This window comes from Bos javanicus, chromosome 4 (assembly GCF_032452875.1).
Source record: "Bos javanicus breed banteng chromosome 4, ARS-OSU_banteng_1.0, whole genome shotgun sequence".
NCBI lineage: Eukaryota > Metazoa > Chordata > Mammalia > Artiodactyla > Bovidae > Bos > Bos javanicus.
This window is the reverse complement of record NC_083871.1, coordinates 42,408,325-42,421,353: the sequence shown is the minus strand read 5'-3', so window position 1 is coordinate 42,421,353 and position 13,029 is coordinate 42,408,325. Positions and strand designations below refer to the sequence as shown.

The 13,029-nt window shown below is 37.2% G+C and overlaps 1 protein-coding gene across 12 annotated transcripts in view; it reads right to left on the bottom strand.

The window, feature by feature from the left end:
* The window catches only part of MAGI2 (membrane associated guanylate kinase, WW and PDZ domain containing 2), a 1,471,158-nt gene that overhangs the window by 1,396,702 nt on the left and 61,427 nt on the right, over positions 1–13,029 (bottom strand). The gene's annotated exons all lie outside the window — the stretch shown is intronic.

Here is a 13,029-nt window from a genome sequence, read left to right as displayed (position 1 = left end):
CTATATCTCAAGAAATCTAGGATGTTCCTTGTTATATTTGTGTAGAGATCATCATGGCACCTAGGCCTTTAAGTCAGTGGAAGCTATGAACTTAAAATGAGTTCCATGGGACCTAAAGCAAATTAAAAAACAGATTTAATATCAGCAGTAATTTTAGACACTAAACTTTTAACTTCCATATAAATTACTTAGGTAAACTGGGTCACAGAAAATATCCTTGATGATTGGCTGGTCTAACGTTTTTGAGAGCCTAAAATATCCTTTGTGTTGATAAGAGACACATTACCTTACCCTCTAGGGGGCTCCACTCTAAAGCAAGAATGACCTCATAATCACCATGCAAAGAAATGGAGCACTTTGTAGTTTATGACAATATAAGAATAATTTCAGCTACAAAATAATATTATTTGAAAGTAAGTTATGTTTTTTCCCCAGTCCTGTGCATTTGACTGTATGGAATCATTGGAATGAATAAAATTTGTAACAATTTAGGAAACTTGAAATTTCCTGTGCAAATTCTATGAAAGAATATAGTTAAGAAAGGACGTTTTTGTATTGATAATGGCATTTCTTTTACAACTGAAAATCATAAATACTTATTTAATATATCTAAATAAAGGCAAAATGAAAATAGAGTATAAATAGTAACATATTATAATATAACAAGATACTGTAGGCATAATTATACAGGATCTGAAAAACATTCCAAATGACTTTGAATAGTTGAAGGTTTATTATGTAGGAAAGGTGCTAGTTTTAAACTTATTTCAATCAAAATGTGCAATTATAGCCAGAAGGTTGTAAGTTTATAAGAATGAAGATTTTCCTTAACTATATTTTTAACAACTAGACCATGGGAAATTAGACTTGTGCTTTCTGTAAAGCTGCCTGTTAATGAAGAAAGGGAGAATGCAAACTGTGAGCTGTATTTAGAAGATTTCTTTATACACTGGGAGACTGAATAGGGAGACTTTGAAAGTTTACATCAAAAATCATATTCATATCTAATGAATTCCTGAAAAAGGCAAGATAGTCAACTCTAGATCTTCCAGGGTCTGAATTTTCTGTTTTTCCATTATATAAAGACTTGTTACATTTGTCTTTTTCTCATCTCTTCTCATTTGACAAATATTATTAAGTGTCTATTATATGTAAATCCCTGAGTGAAGAGCTGTAGAGAAAAGAGAAATGAACATTATCCAGCCCATTACATTAAAAAAATATCTTAAAAGAGAGTTGAAAAGGAAGTTAAATTTTCAGTCAGTTTTTGCTTCAATTTGCTAGGAGCACCTCTTAAGATGTAAGACTGATGTAGAGAGTCATGGGATAGGAAAAAAGAAAAATAGAAAACAAATGGTAAAAACAGCTTTCTGAAATACCTATGGTCTTATAGCTATCAGGATACCTCTCCCCCAAGGCACAGTAATACCAATAGTTTTAAGATGGTTTTGCTTCTTGGTTTAAAAAATGGATTATTAAAGAAGACGACAAACATATACATGCATGTATTTGACAAATAAAGATGGGTAAATTATTCTGTGATTTGTAAAATATAATCATAGTATAAAGTGAAATTGTTTTGGAATCACAATGATGAATCTCACATGACCCAATATTCATACCTATGACTATTCAGATCTTATGACTAACTAGTAAAGGTAAACCTTGGAATGGAACTGGTGTATAAACTGCCACCCTAAAGGAAATCTCCACGTGGTCATTCTTCCAGAGCAGACAAGTAACTCTAATATACTCTTAAAGTTATATTACTTGGGCTCCTAGCTTTAGCTCACCCCTCTGCCTCAATACAAACATTTCCATTTCTAGCATTAATTCTTGATTTCCAAGGAGAGTTTTGAAGAAAATGCAAGAGTTCCTTCTGAACTGTAAGTTAAATGATTCTAGCAGTGATATGAAGTGCTCAAGTCATTTCACATTTCTGGGCTCAGGTTGTTTTTTTTTTTTTTTCATCTATAGGAGGCTGGTTTGATGAACACTGCTATAGGTTTATATTTTATGATCACTATGATCAGTTGTAAGGGCCAAGTATTCTCCAATAAAGATTCAATTTGATGGGAAAAGCAAGTTTGGCCAAAAAACTACAAATATGACCATAAATGTCTCTTAAAATATAAATCTCAAATCGTCCTAAAGTACACATTTCTTACATGAACAATATACTCTGAGTTATTTTTTTAAAGCAGTTAGACACAAATGTCTATAGCTTCGGGTCTCTGTCTATACATTGCATATAAAATGCACATAAAACCTTTAAATTCGTATGCACCACTCTAACAGTAGACAGTAGGTTAAAGCATATTTTTGTAACACTTAGAATTTAAATAACATTAATATTTTCACTCTTAAGCATTTTAAGCTGTTTTACATAGTCACCTTGGCATGACTTTTGTGAGATAGCTAATACTATGCTCCATTTCAAAAACTATAAATAGATATAGTCTAGCCTGTTAACCTGGATTTTACTACAACTAAAGTTCACTACTACTAAATGATTTGCATAGTTAGAAATAGAAAAAAACAGATGCTATTAATGTGCTCTATTTCTTTCACATTATATCTCCTAAGGACAATTAAAACTATTATCATGATGATTACAAGTGATAAATAATAATTGATTCTATTCTACAAAATGCCAAGTAAGTATATTTAAATAAATATCAAAATATATTATTAAAATGTGGAGAATAAAATAGTGGACATAAATCACTGCAATAAAAATTAGAAAAGAATGTCTACATTGCATCTCTAGAAGTTTACCTAGCACAAGTAATAATACCATAAGGTAGACATGATACAGGGACAAAAGAGGAAAAAAGAGGTAGGAAAAATGAAAGTTTGTTGTTTACTTGCATGATAGAAGAAATAAGTGACTAAACAGAAATGTGTATATCAAAAAGAGTTAATGGGAAATAATGTGAATACCAAAAGTATGAGGTGAGTTAAAAAATTTAGTTACCTAACAGACCCAGAGAGGCAAATGGACCAGAAACAAGTGAAGTGGGAGCTTATGGCAGACTTTGGGTGATGCTATCTATGGCAGAAAACAAACTGAGGAGTCAATATTTCTTTCAAATTCTAAACTTCAAATCTGTAGGTTATTAATCTAAGAACTTAAGACAATAATAATTGGTTTTAAAAGTTAAGATAAAACAGCAAATTCTAAGATGAATTTAACTCAATGCTTTGAACATTAGCCAGAAAGAAATGATACAACTAATAAATATGTAACCAAGGTTTAATGTGCACAGAAAATGCATGTCTTTCTAAACAGCTGTCACAAATGAATGAAACTTATTTCAGATATAACTTCTTTAAAAAAAAAAACCTTCTACAGAAATGTAGGTTGAAGAGTATTCAGGCACAAGCTACACAGTGCCTTTACACAATATTTCTGCACAGCTACGTGAAGGAAAAAAAAATTGCATTCATCAGATATATTCAGAATGAGAAGTAAAACAAGTATTCCTTTATACCAATGCAACTGGAAACTTAATAGAAGTGCCAAAGATTAAAGAATATTCTCAGAGAATGTGAGTAATGAACATATCTTTTGTATATTTAAACCTAACTTTCTTTCCTTTTTTTATTACATTAAAGTGATTGCCACCAGAAATATTCTATTTTTTGAGACATGAAATATTATAATATTAAACTAAAGGTTGCCATACATATATTAACTCAGGGACACTGATAATTTCAGTATGAATTTAACAAATATTGAAGAGAAGCCCTTCCAAAACAGGTAACATCCTAAGGCAAGTAGAAAAAAGGAGTGATATGTCACAACACCTCTTTACCATATATCTAATGCAGCATGGAATAAAGAGAGTATCAAATTAGATAGCAAAGAGAAATGAAGCTCACAGGTCTTATCATCTCCCTATATACCCTGGTAGGATTTTTTTTTTACCTTGAAAACAAAGGAAAACATTTCAAATTAATTACTGTTAAAAGTTAAATCAATTTAAATGTCTGACATAAATTAGACATAGCTAGACTTTTAAAACGTAATTTCATTTTTTATTATTTGATGAGCAAAACAGAATATATCATGAGCAAAATCACAATTTTGAAAAAGAGTAAATAAAAGAAATAATTGAAATGCATGGAATGTACCCTTTTACTGTTACCAAAATTAAAGTATCGAGTGCTACTACAGCTTCTACTATTCTGAATAGTTCTATGTTATGTTTATTAGCTGCAGGCAATATTCTAGATGTTTTTCATAGTTGTTCCAAAGTGTTTTAAATTGACATATTTCATCAAATTTAGTGTTCATTTAACTTAAAATGTATTTATATATTGGTGCTGGTGGTGGTTTAGTTGGTAAGACATGTGCAACTCTTGCGATTGATCCCATGGACTGTAGTCTGCCAGCCTCTTCTGTCCATGGGATTCTCCAGGTGAGAATACTGGAGTGCATTGCCGTTTCCTTCTCCAGAGGATCTTCTTGACTCAGGAACTGAACCCGGGTTTCCTGCATTGCAGGCAGATTCTTTACCGACTGAGCTATGAGGGAAGTCCCTATTTATATATTATAAAATCTGAAAATCTGATAATGCTAAATTATAGGAATTGTGATCTTCAGCATATGAACACAAACTATTGAACTCAAGGCCATATTTGAGATGTCAGAGGTAAAACAGTGGGAAGAAAATGAAAATCAAAAAGGCCTTTATATCCTCCCAACAGGGTCTTGCATATTATGTGTATCTTGTGGATGCCTCATGCACACTAACACTGTGATGCCACATGGCAATACTTCACTGCCAAAGTATTTTCTCTCTTGAGTGAAAAAATGACTTGAGTGGAAGTATTAAGCAATGGGGATGCCAACTGGAGGAACCAACTGCTCAACAGTTTGTGTGATGGAGCTCAATATGTCATGAAAACCAATATAGAAGAAACAACTAATTGACTAGTTTTCAATTAAAACAAAAAATACATCATATTACTCCATATCCCTAAAACTAGTTATTCATCTTTATCAATTTTACAGGATTTGCATCACTGTATCCCATTAGATGAAAATAAAATTTCCAACTTAACCAATGCACCAATTGCTATAAGTTGAACACATGTTAAAGGAAAAAAAAAAAGGAGCATGATATTTACCTAAACTTGTTCAAACTTGGCTGTATTTTGAGTTTTGCTAACAATAATTTTTATAGTCATACCTGTGTTGGCACAGATACCAGAAACCACAACATTGGTAATCCTTGGAGGGGTATTTGGATTTGTGGTAGCAGTGTGCTGTACTGCCTGCCAATGGGGGCTTTGTTCACTGGAATCTTCTATTTAATCTAAGTTGTCCTTATCAGAAAAGTTCCATTTGTGACAAAAAAGAAGTTTTGTACTTTTATCTTCCTTTTTGCTTGATGATAATATTTCTTTGTGCTTCCTTGGTGGCTCATTGATAAAGAATCTACCTGCCAATTCAAGAGACACAGGTTCAATCCCTGGGTTGAGAAGAACCCCTGGTGAAGGAAAGGGCTACCCATTCCATAATCTTGTCTGGGAAATCACACTGACAGATGAGCTTGGAGGGCTACAGTCCAGATCAGTCACAAAACAGACACAATTTAGTGACTAAGCAGCAGCAACTAACATTTATTTATTCTTCCACAAAAATATGTATTACATATTTTTATATGCAAAATATGTATATAAGGATTTCTTTTACAACCAAATTTAAAGTGCTATCATAAGGTGTGAAATTTGCACATTGTTCTGATGCTGCTGAAACTGAGGACTATGTTTTGGTTTGCCAGCACCTCTCCATGTGGCATAACTAAGCTCCCATGTAAAGCTAATTCAGGCATCACAGCATTGGTACAAGCTGCTTTGTTGCCCTTGAGCTTCCTCTCTCAGGTTATCCTTTCTCCTTGAATCTCGCTTCCTTTCTCTATTATCTTTCCTTCTAGGCAGAGGATTGACTCAAAGCATGATATAGAGGAAAGACTGGTGGTGAGTGTCAGATGTGTCACTAGCTTTGAGTTATGTAATCAAATCATTATTTAACTTTTCACACAGCAATTTGTCTCTCAGGGTCTTAGTTTCTCCATCTGTCTATTGAAGGCAAAGGGTCCAGTAATCCCTATAGCCCTTTCAGTCTGAAAAGCTGTAATTCTGTGAGCAGTAAGAAACCCATCAAAGTTTACCTTTTAGGCCTATGGCCCTAAGAGAAGAACCAAAATAAAGACACTGCCATTGACATGTTTTTGACATGTTTACATTGCATTAGCTGCCTCTTGAGGAAGGAAATACATTTAAAACTTCAAAATAATGACTGAATCTTGACTGAAATAATTTCAGAACACAGTGTGAGCATTTTAGATCTCTTTCTAAAGTCTTCATTTGAAAGACAAGAATTGTCTGGCATATTACCAGTGGTCATGAACCGAGTTTGGAAGATATGTCAATTTCACTGTTGAACAACCTGAACTCTCATTCAAAGAACGAATGCGGAGAAAGATGGTTGAGTCTATATTTAAAAGCAATTTTGGAGGCAGCTAAGATGTTATATGAAGCTTCTAGGCCACTAGATAATGTATATCGCCACACAAATTCTATTTCTCAAGTAATTCTTACTTTCCATTCCATTTGTGAAACTAAGGGGGAAATTTTTCAATGTCTACTAAAAAAGTATGATAGAATATCCTGTTCATATAGTGATGGTAGTGTTTTTAGCACCCAAGCTAATAAGTGCTATGCATTACAGGCCTTTTTTGATTCATCAGAGCCTTTTTACTTTTTCACCAAAACCATCACAGTAAATAAAGCAATGATACTGGGTCAAGCTATATAAGTGGCACAAACACCTACTTTAACAATGGAACTGACTGCTGGGGACCAACCACTCCTTTAATTATGTCTCAGAAGTGTACATAATGAGAAAAGAGCCAACAGCCCTGCCTGAGCCCCTAATGTGGACTGGCTCAGGACCAAGTCCTCTGTGTCAGTTCTTTCTTCTTTCATCTTCCCTCAGTGTGATGCTATTATATAAGCTTATTCTGCTTCTGCTTTCTTTCTTATCCCCTTTGATGTCCTCAGATAAATTTCTTACTCCTGCCCTTACTGTTCTCAACTAATAATATATTCCAAGTTGAAACACTTTCCCCTTCAACATACAGTCTGTTCAACAACTGAAGCACTCAGAGTCCATGTCTATACCACTCATTTATCTATTATTAATTTATCCATTTATCCAATGTATTGATCTATGACGTCTCTGCCACTGGTGATACACAAAGACTATAAAAGATACAGCCTATAATCAAGGGGACCTCACAAATCACTGGGAAGAAAAATATAATAGGAGGATACATTATGATAGAATACATAAAATTTCCCAGGACATCAGGGGAGAGAAAGGCTATCATTCTTTAAAGAGTTGGCATAAACTTTGCTAAGAGGGTATATGATACACTGATTTGAATTATTTATTATATAACATTCAAGAAAGTAATAACCTTATCTTAAAGGTCATTATATCTTCTTAATAGTACCTTGTAAATAATGGATATATTGTGGGTGCTCAATAAACACACATATTTTGCCTATGCATCATGGCATAATGACAGAGACACAAGCTGGTTTTTGTAGCCCTTGACCTTGCTCTTTCAGGTTGTTCTTTCTTCTCAAATCTCTTCTCTTTTAAAAGAGATTTTTTTTTCTGGCAGAATCTACCAACATGTGGCACAGAGGAAAGAACTGGTGAGTTACTTAGGTCAGATGGGTAGACAACTTGGTCAAGGCTAGAGTTCATATTTGTGATTTCAGTGTTTGTCTCTTATTTTAACTCCCATACATGACTAGAGGTAGTACTTCTGATACTAGCTGGCTATTTTGCAAAGGTATCTACTTGTTTTAAAAAGATTACTGAGGCCTCATCTTCAACTACGAAAATAATCTATCTTCTTGTCCTGTAAGTGCATGGCTTCCCAATCTTTACATCTCTGGGCATTTATTTACATATAAATATATTTATTGAATAGTCGCTACTTGCACAAGAGTTGGAGATAAAGAATCGAAAAGTGTCCTCATCTTGATTGAAACAACTGTTTCTTCTCCCTTTTCTCTCTCTTCAAGGGTTAGCCCATCCTGCTTACCTCTGTAACACTGCTATTCCAATTTTTAGTAGGGTAATTACTTTTAGGTGTACCTTCTCTAAACAAACTGTCCATTCACTGAATACAGGCCTGGACTGGGCCTAACTCTGAATGATTTTTTTTTTAACATTTGAGGAAACATATCCAATGAAGTTAAACAAAGTAGCAAAGATCCCAAGGATGTTAACTGTGACTTTCCTTCTTATAGGCTTCAGAGGCAGACAACAATAGATAACAGATTTACGCAGAATAGGTTTAGAGAATGTGAATTCACTTTTGCTCATTACTCACCTCCAGACTGTATTTTAAAAAGGCTACAGATTTATAAAGAGTTGTGAAAAACTGGTAGATAATATCAATTTACAAACAGATTTTCTAAAACACTGGTTCATTCTCTCCTTGCCCTAAATCAAAACTTCCTTTCCCAACTCAGGCCAAACCTGTGTTTACTGGAGTCAGGGAGGCTATATCTCTGAGTCCCTCTATATGAGGCTCACTGGGGGAGAAGAGTTTTGAGATCAGGCTATATTGGGAAGGGCATATATATCCAGTTGAATCCAGCAAGGATGTGATGTTTTCCTTTGGCTCAGAGGATTTATGAAAAGAGGTCATTTTGAGAGTTCAAAGAGACTTTTTCCTAGGTTTCTTTAAAAGGCTCCAACAGATAGCACTTCTGGGAAGACAGGGTCTGAGAGGAAACTGTAAACTGTTAAAGATGTATGTTAGAAATCTCCAGTGGTGGAAAATCTCAGAAAAAACCACAAAAGTGCTTCATGAGAAAAACAAAAATTTAGGCAACTAAAACACAGAGCAGCTTGACACCAGATTAAACAGTACCACATATCTAAAACAGTTCTATTTTCTTATTTTATCCCTTACCATTGGGTCTAAAACTGGAAGACCCAGAAGAAGCAGCTAGTTGATGAGAAAGAAGGTGGAGCAAAAAAGTGAGGTGAAATCTACTGTTTGAGCCAGTAGGGAGATGTTAAAAGTTGGGGGGAGGGACCTTAAAAGGAGTAAGAAAATAAGGTTGTATGTTAGACTGTGTTAGAAAACCAGAAGGGAAGGTAGGAGCTGGGAAGAATCTGTAGAATTTGTTTCAAGGGTTAACAGTGAGAAAGGATCAGGTTGCTATATGCTTGTATACCACTGTTAGGTAGTTAGAACAGGAAAAAGGAGTCCAGAATGGTGGTGGCTAAAAGACAAAGAAGGAAAAAGCCCATGAAAATAGAACTGAAGCAAACAGCCCTCCTCTCCTGCCTAGCCCAATTTATATAGAGCGGGCTCAGGCAAGGAGAAAAAAACATATAAAAAGAGGAGCCAAAATTAAGTCTCACTCTTCTCTTCTCTTGGCGTCTTTGGGTTGGCCTACCCTCAGGCCTCGAGGATGAATTTTTCTTTCTTGCCAAATAAAACTGAGCTGTAACACCGAGCTGTAACACTGGTCTGTCCGTTGCTTCAAATTTTTGCTGCAGCGAGACCAAACTGAGGAAATGACAAACTCCCCCAATATCTATGGTGCCGTTTCTCAGATCTAACCTGGCTGAAACAAAATCAGCTCATCCCTCATGAGGTGGAGGCCAAGCACAGCAGAAGCCCAACTCGTTGAAAGCTCCTGTGCTGGAAGCTGACATGAAGAAAACCCAGTGCAGAGGAAGTGACAAGAAGCCCAGCATGCTGGAAACCAGGACAGCAAAACAAACTCGGCAGAAAGCTTATGCAACTCAGTCTGAGATTCCAGAAGACCTCTGGTTAAGGTAGGAGGTCCTCGCTTCTATGGCTGGAAAGACATATGGCTAACAAAATCTTAATTCCTCTACAGTCTCTCGTTTCTTGTTTCCTCAAACACCTTGAAAACAGATGATTGGCAGTGGGTGAAACTGAGGGATTCTGGCAGGGGTTACCTACTAGTTGTTGCCCGGTTCAGTTCAGTTCAGTAATGCAGTCGCATCTGACTCTTGTGACCCCATGAACCATAGCACGCCAGGCCTCCCTGTCCATCACCAACTCCTTCAGTCCACCCAAAACCATGTCCATTGAGTTGGTAATGCCATCCAACCATCTCATCCTCTGTCGTCCTTTTCTCGTCCTGCCCTCAATCTTTCCCAGCATCAGGGTCTTTTCAAATGAGTCAGCTCTTTGCATCAGGTGGCCAAAGTATTGGAGTTTCAGCTTTAGCATCAGTCCTTACAATGAACACCAAGGACTGATCTCCTTTAGGATGGACTGGTTGGATCTCCTTGCAGTCCAAGGGACTCTCAAGAGTCTTCTCAAACACCACAGTTCAAAAGTATCAATTCTTTGGCGCTCAGCAATCTTTATAGTCCAACTCTCACATCTATACATGACTACTGGAAAAACCATAGCCTTGACTAGATGGACCTTAGTGGGCAAGGTAATGTCTATGCTTTTGAATATGCTCTCTAGGTTGGTCATAAGTTTCCTTCCAAAGGGTAAGCGTCTTTTAATTCATGGCTCAATCACCATCTGCAGTGATTTTGGAGCCCAGAAAAATAAAGTCAGCCACTGTTTCCCCATCTATTTGCCATGAAGTGATGGGACAGGGTGCCATGATCTTAATTTTCTGAATGTTGAGCTTTAAGCCAACTTTTTCACTCTCCTCTTTCACTTTCATCAAAAGGCTTTTTGGTTCTTCTTCACTTTCTGCCATAAGGGTGGTGTCATCTGCATATCTGTGGTTATTGATATTTCTCCAGGCAATCTTGATTCCAGCTTGTGCTTCCTCCAGCTCAGCATTTCTCATGATGTACTCTGCATATAAGTTAAATAAGCAGGGTGACAATATACAGCCTTGATGTACTCCTTTTCCTCTTTGGAACCAGTCTGTTGTTCCATGTCCAGTTCTAACTGTTGCTTCCTGACCTGCATACACATTTCTCAAGAGGCAGGTCAGGTGGTCTGGTATTCCCATCTCTTTCAGAATTTTCCAGTTTATTGTGATCCACACAGTCAAAGGCTTTGGCATAGTCAATAAAGCAGAAATAGATGTTTTTCTGAAATTCTCTTGCTTTTTCGATGATCCAGCGGATGCTGACAATTTGATCTCTGGTTCCTCTGCCTTTTCTAAAATCAGCTTGAACATCTGGAAGTTCATGTATTGCTGAAGCCTGGCTTGGAGAATTTTGAGCATTACTTTACTAGTATATGAGATGAGTGCAATTGTGTGGTAGTTTGAACATTCTTTGTGCCAAGGATCAGTCCAATGAAAACTGAGCACAGGTCAGGTATTTACCAGATTTTCTGGCAGGTTATGAAGGGGATTCCTCAGCACATTTTTCCCACTGCTTTTTCTTCCCGTCTTTCAGCTCCTCTCTTCATCTATGCCACTGCTTGTGAAGTATTGGGCAGGTCATTGTCTTTCCATTTCTGAAAGTTGTGCTTGAAACCATTTAAGACTGGGACTCAAATCCATGTGCCAGGAACTCCATGTTATGCTTAGTCACTCAGTCCTATCGGACTAGGACTTGAGCCCAGCCAAAACCCACGGTGCCTGGTGTTAGGACCTAATGAAGCTCAGGCTCTTGATGTCTCATTGCAAAAAATTCAGTGAGAGACACAGTGAGTGGTAAGAGGTGGATTTGTTCGTATTTAGAAAGAAGCACCCTCAAAAGGGTGTGGGCCATCACAGAGGGCGAGTGCCATGGCCATGAAATGTGGTGTGGTTAGTTTTTGAGAACTGGGTGATTTTGCATGCTAATGAGTGGGAGGATCATTCCAACAATTGGGGAACCACTCACTCCTTGGCCTTTTGACACTGCCTTGGAACTGTCCTGGTGTCTCTGGGTGTGTCATTTAGCTTGTATATTGAAAATCAGTGTTTAGTTGAATTTGACTTGTCTGTCTTCTTGGACCCATTTTATTTTAATTGGTTTATATTATGCCCTTGGGCTATGTCATTCTTTCAAAAGTTGTGCCCCGCGCCCTTCCCTCCTATTTCATGCTCTTTTCCTGAGCCCTGTCTGAGCCCATAATGTTGCCTCTACAATCTTCTGGAGGGACAACCAGAAAATAGCTGGCTCTTGGGAGGGAAATACTGTATAATAATCAATCCTTCTAGATATTCAGGCCTTCATCTTCCATGGTTCCTGCAACATGTGCAACAACAGTATCTCTCAGTGGACCCACTAGGGTGGGTGACAGGCACACAGTGCCTGCTAGAGGTACATCTGTTGGTGGCATCCCTTCAAGGGCAACTGGACTTCCAGAAATAATGTTTGCCATTTTGGCATTTAACCCTGCAGGCCGTTTGGGCCCCATTCCTTGCCACCATTCTCCTAAAGTTATAAACATACCCCCAGATCAAATCTCCACCCCACTTTTATGGAACATCTGGTTTGTTGCCTCTTATCAATTTTTTCTTAAGCCACTTACTAACTCCTACAACTAGGACCCTGCCCCCTTGTAGGCAATATCACTCCACCCTGCTTATTATTAAAATACTATTAATGCCCCTAATAGGACTAGATAACCAGCTCCTTTGTCATTACTTCTGTTATTACCTAAAATAGATTTATGACAATGAAATGTTTACCATTGGATACACCCTCAATTGCTCTTATGGAGAACTAGGGGAGGAAACCAGTGACTTACATTCCCTCAGAACAATAAGAGGATAAGGCTTATGGCTGTTTCGCCAGGTTCCCAGTCTCAGGGCACAGGCTTGGATTGCTTTACATCATGATATCTATTCCCATCTGTGGTGGACAAACCACCAATGAGTTAAGATTACAGCCCCTCAATCCTACCCAGAACTGGTCACACTGGAGACCTTGGGGATGCCCAACTCCAGCCGAGGGATCCCAGGAGGTTGACCTGCCTTGACCTGCCTAAGGATCTGGTCCTTGGAAGGTTGTCATGTCTCAACCTGCTAGGGGAT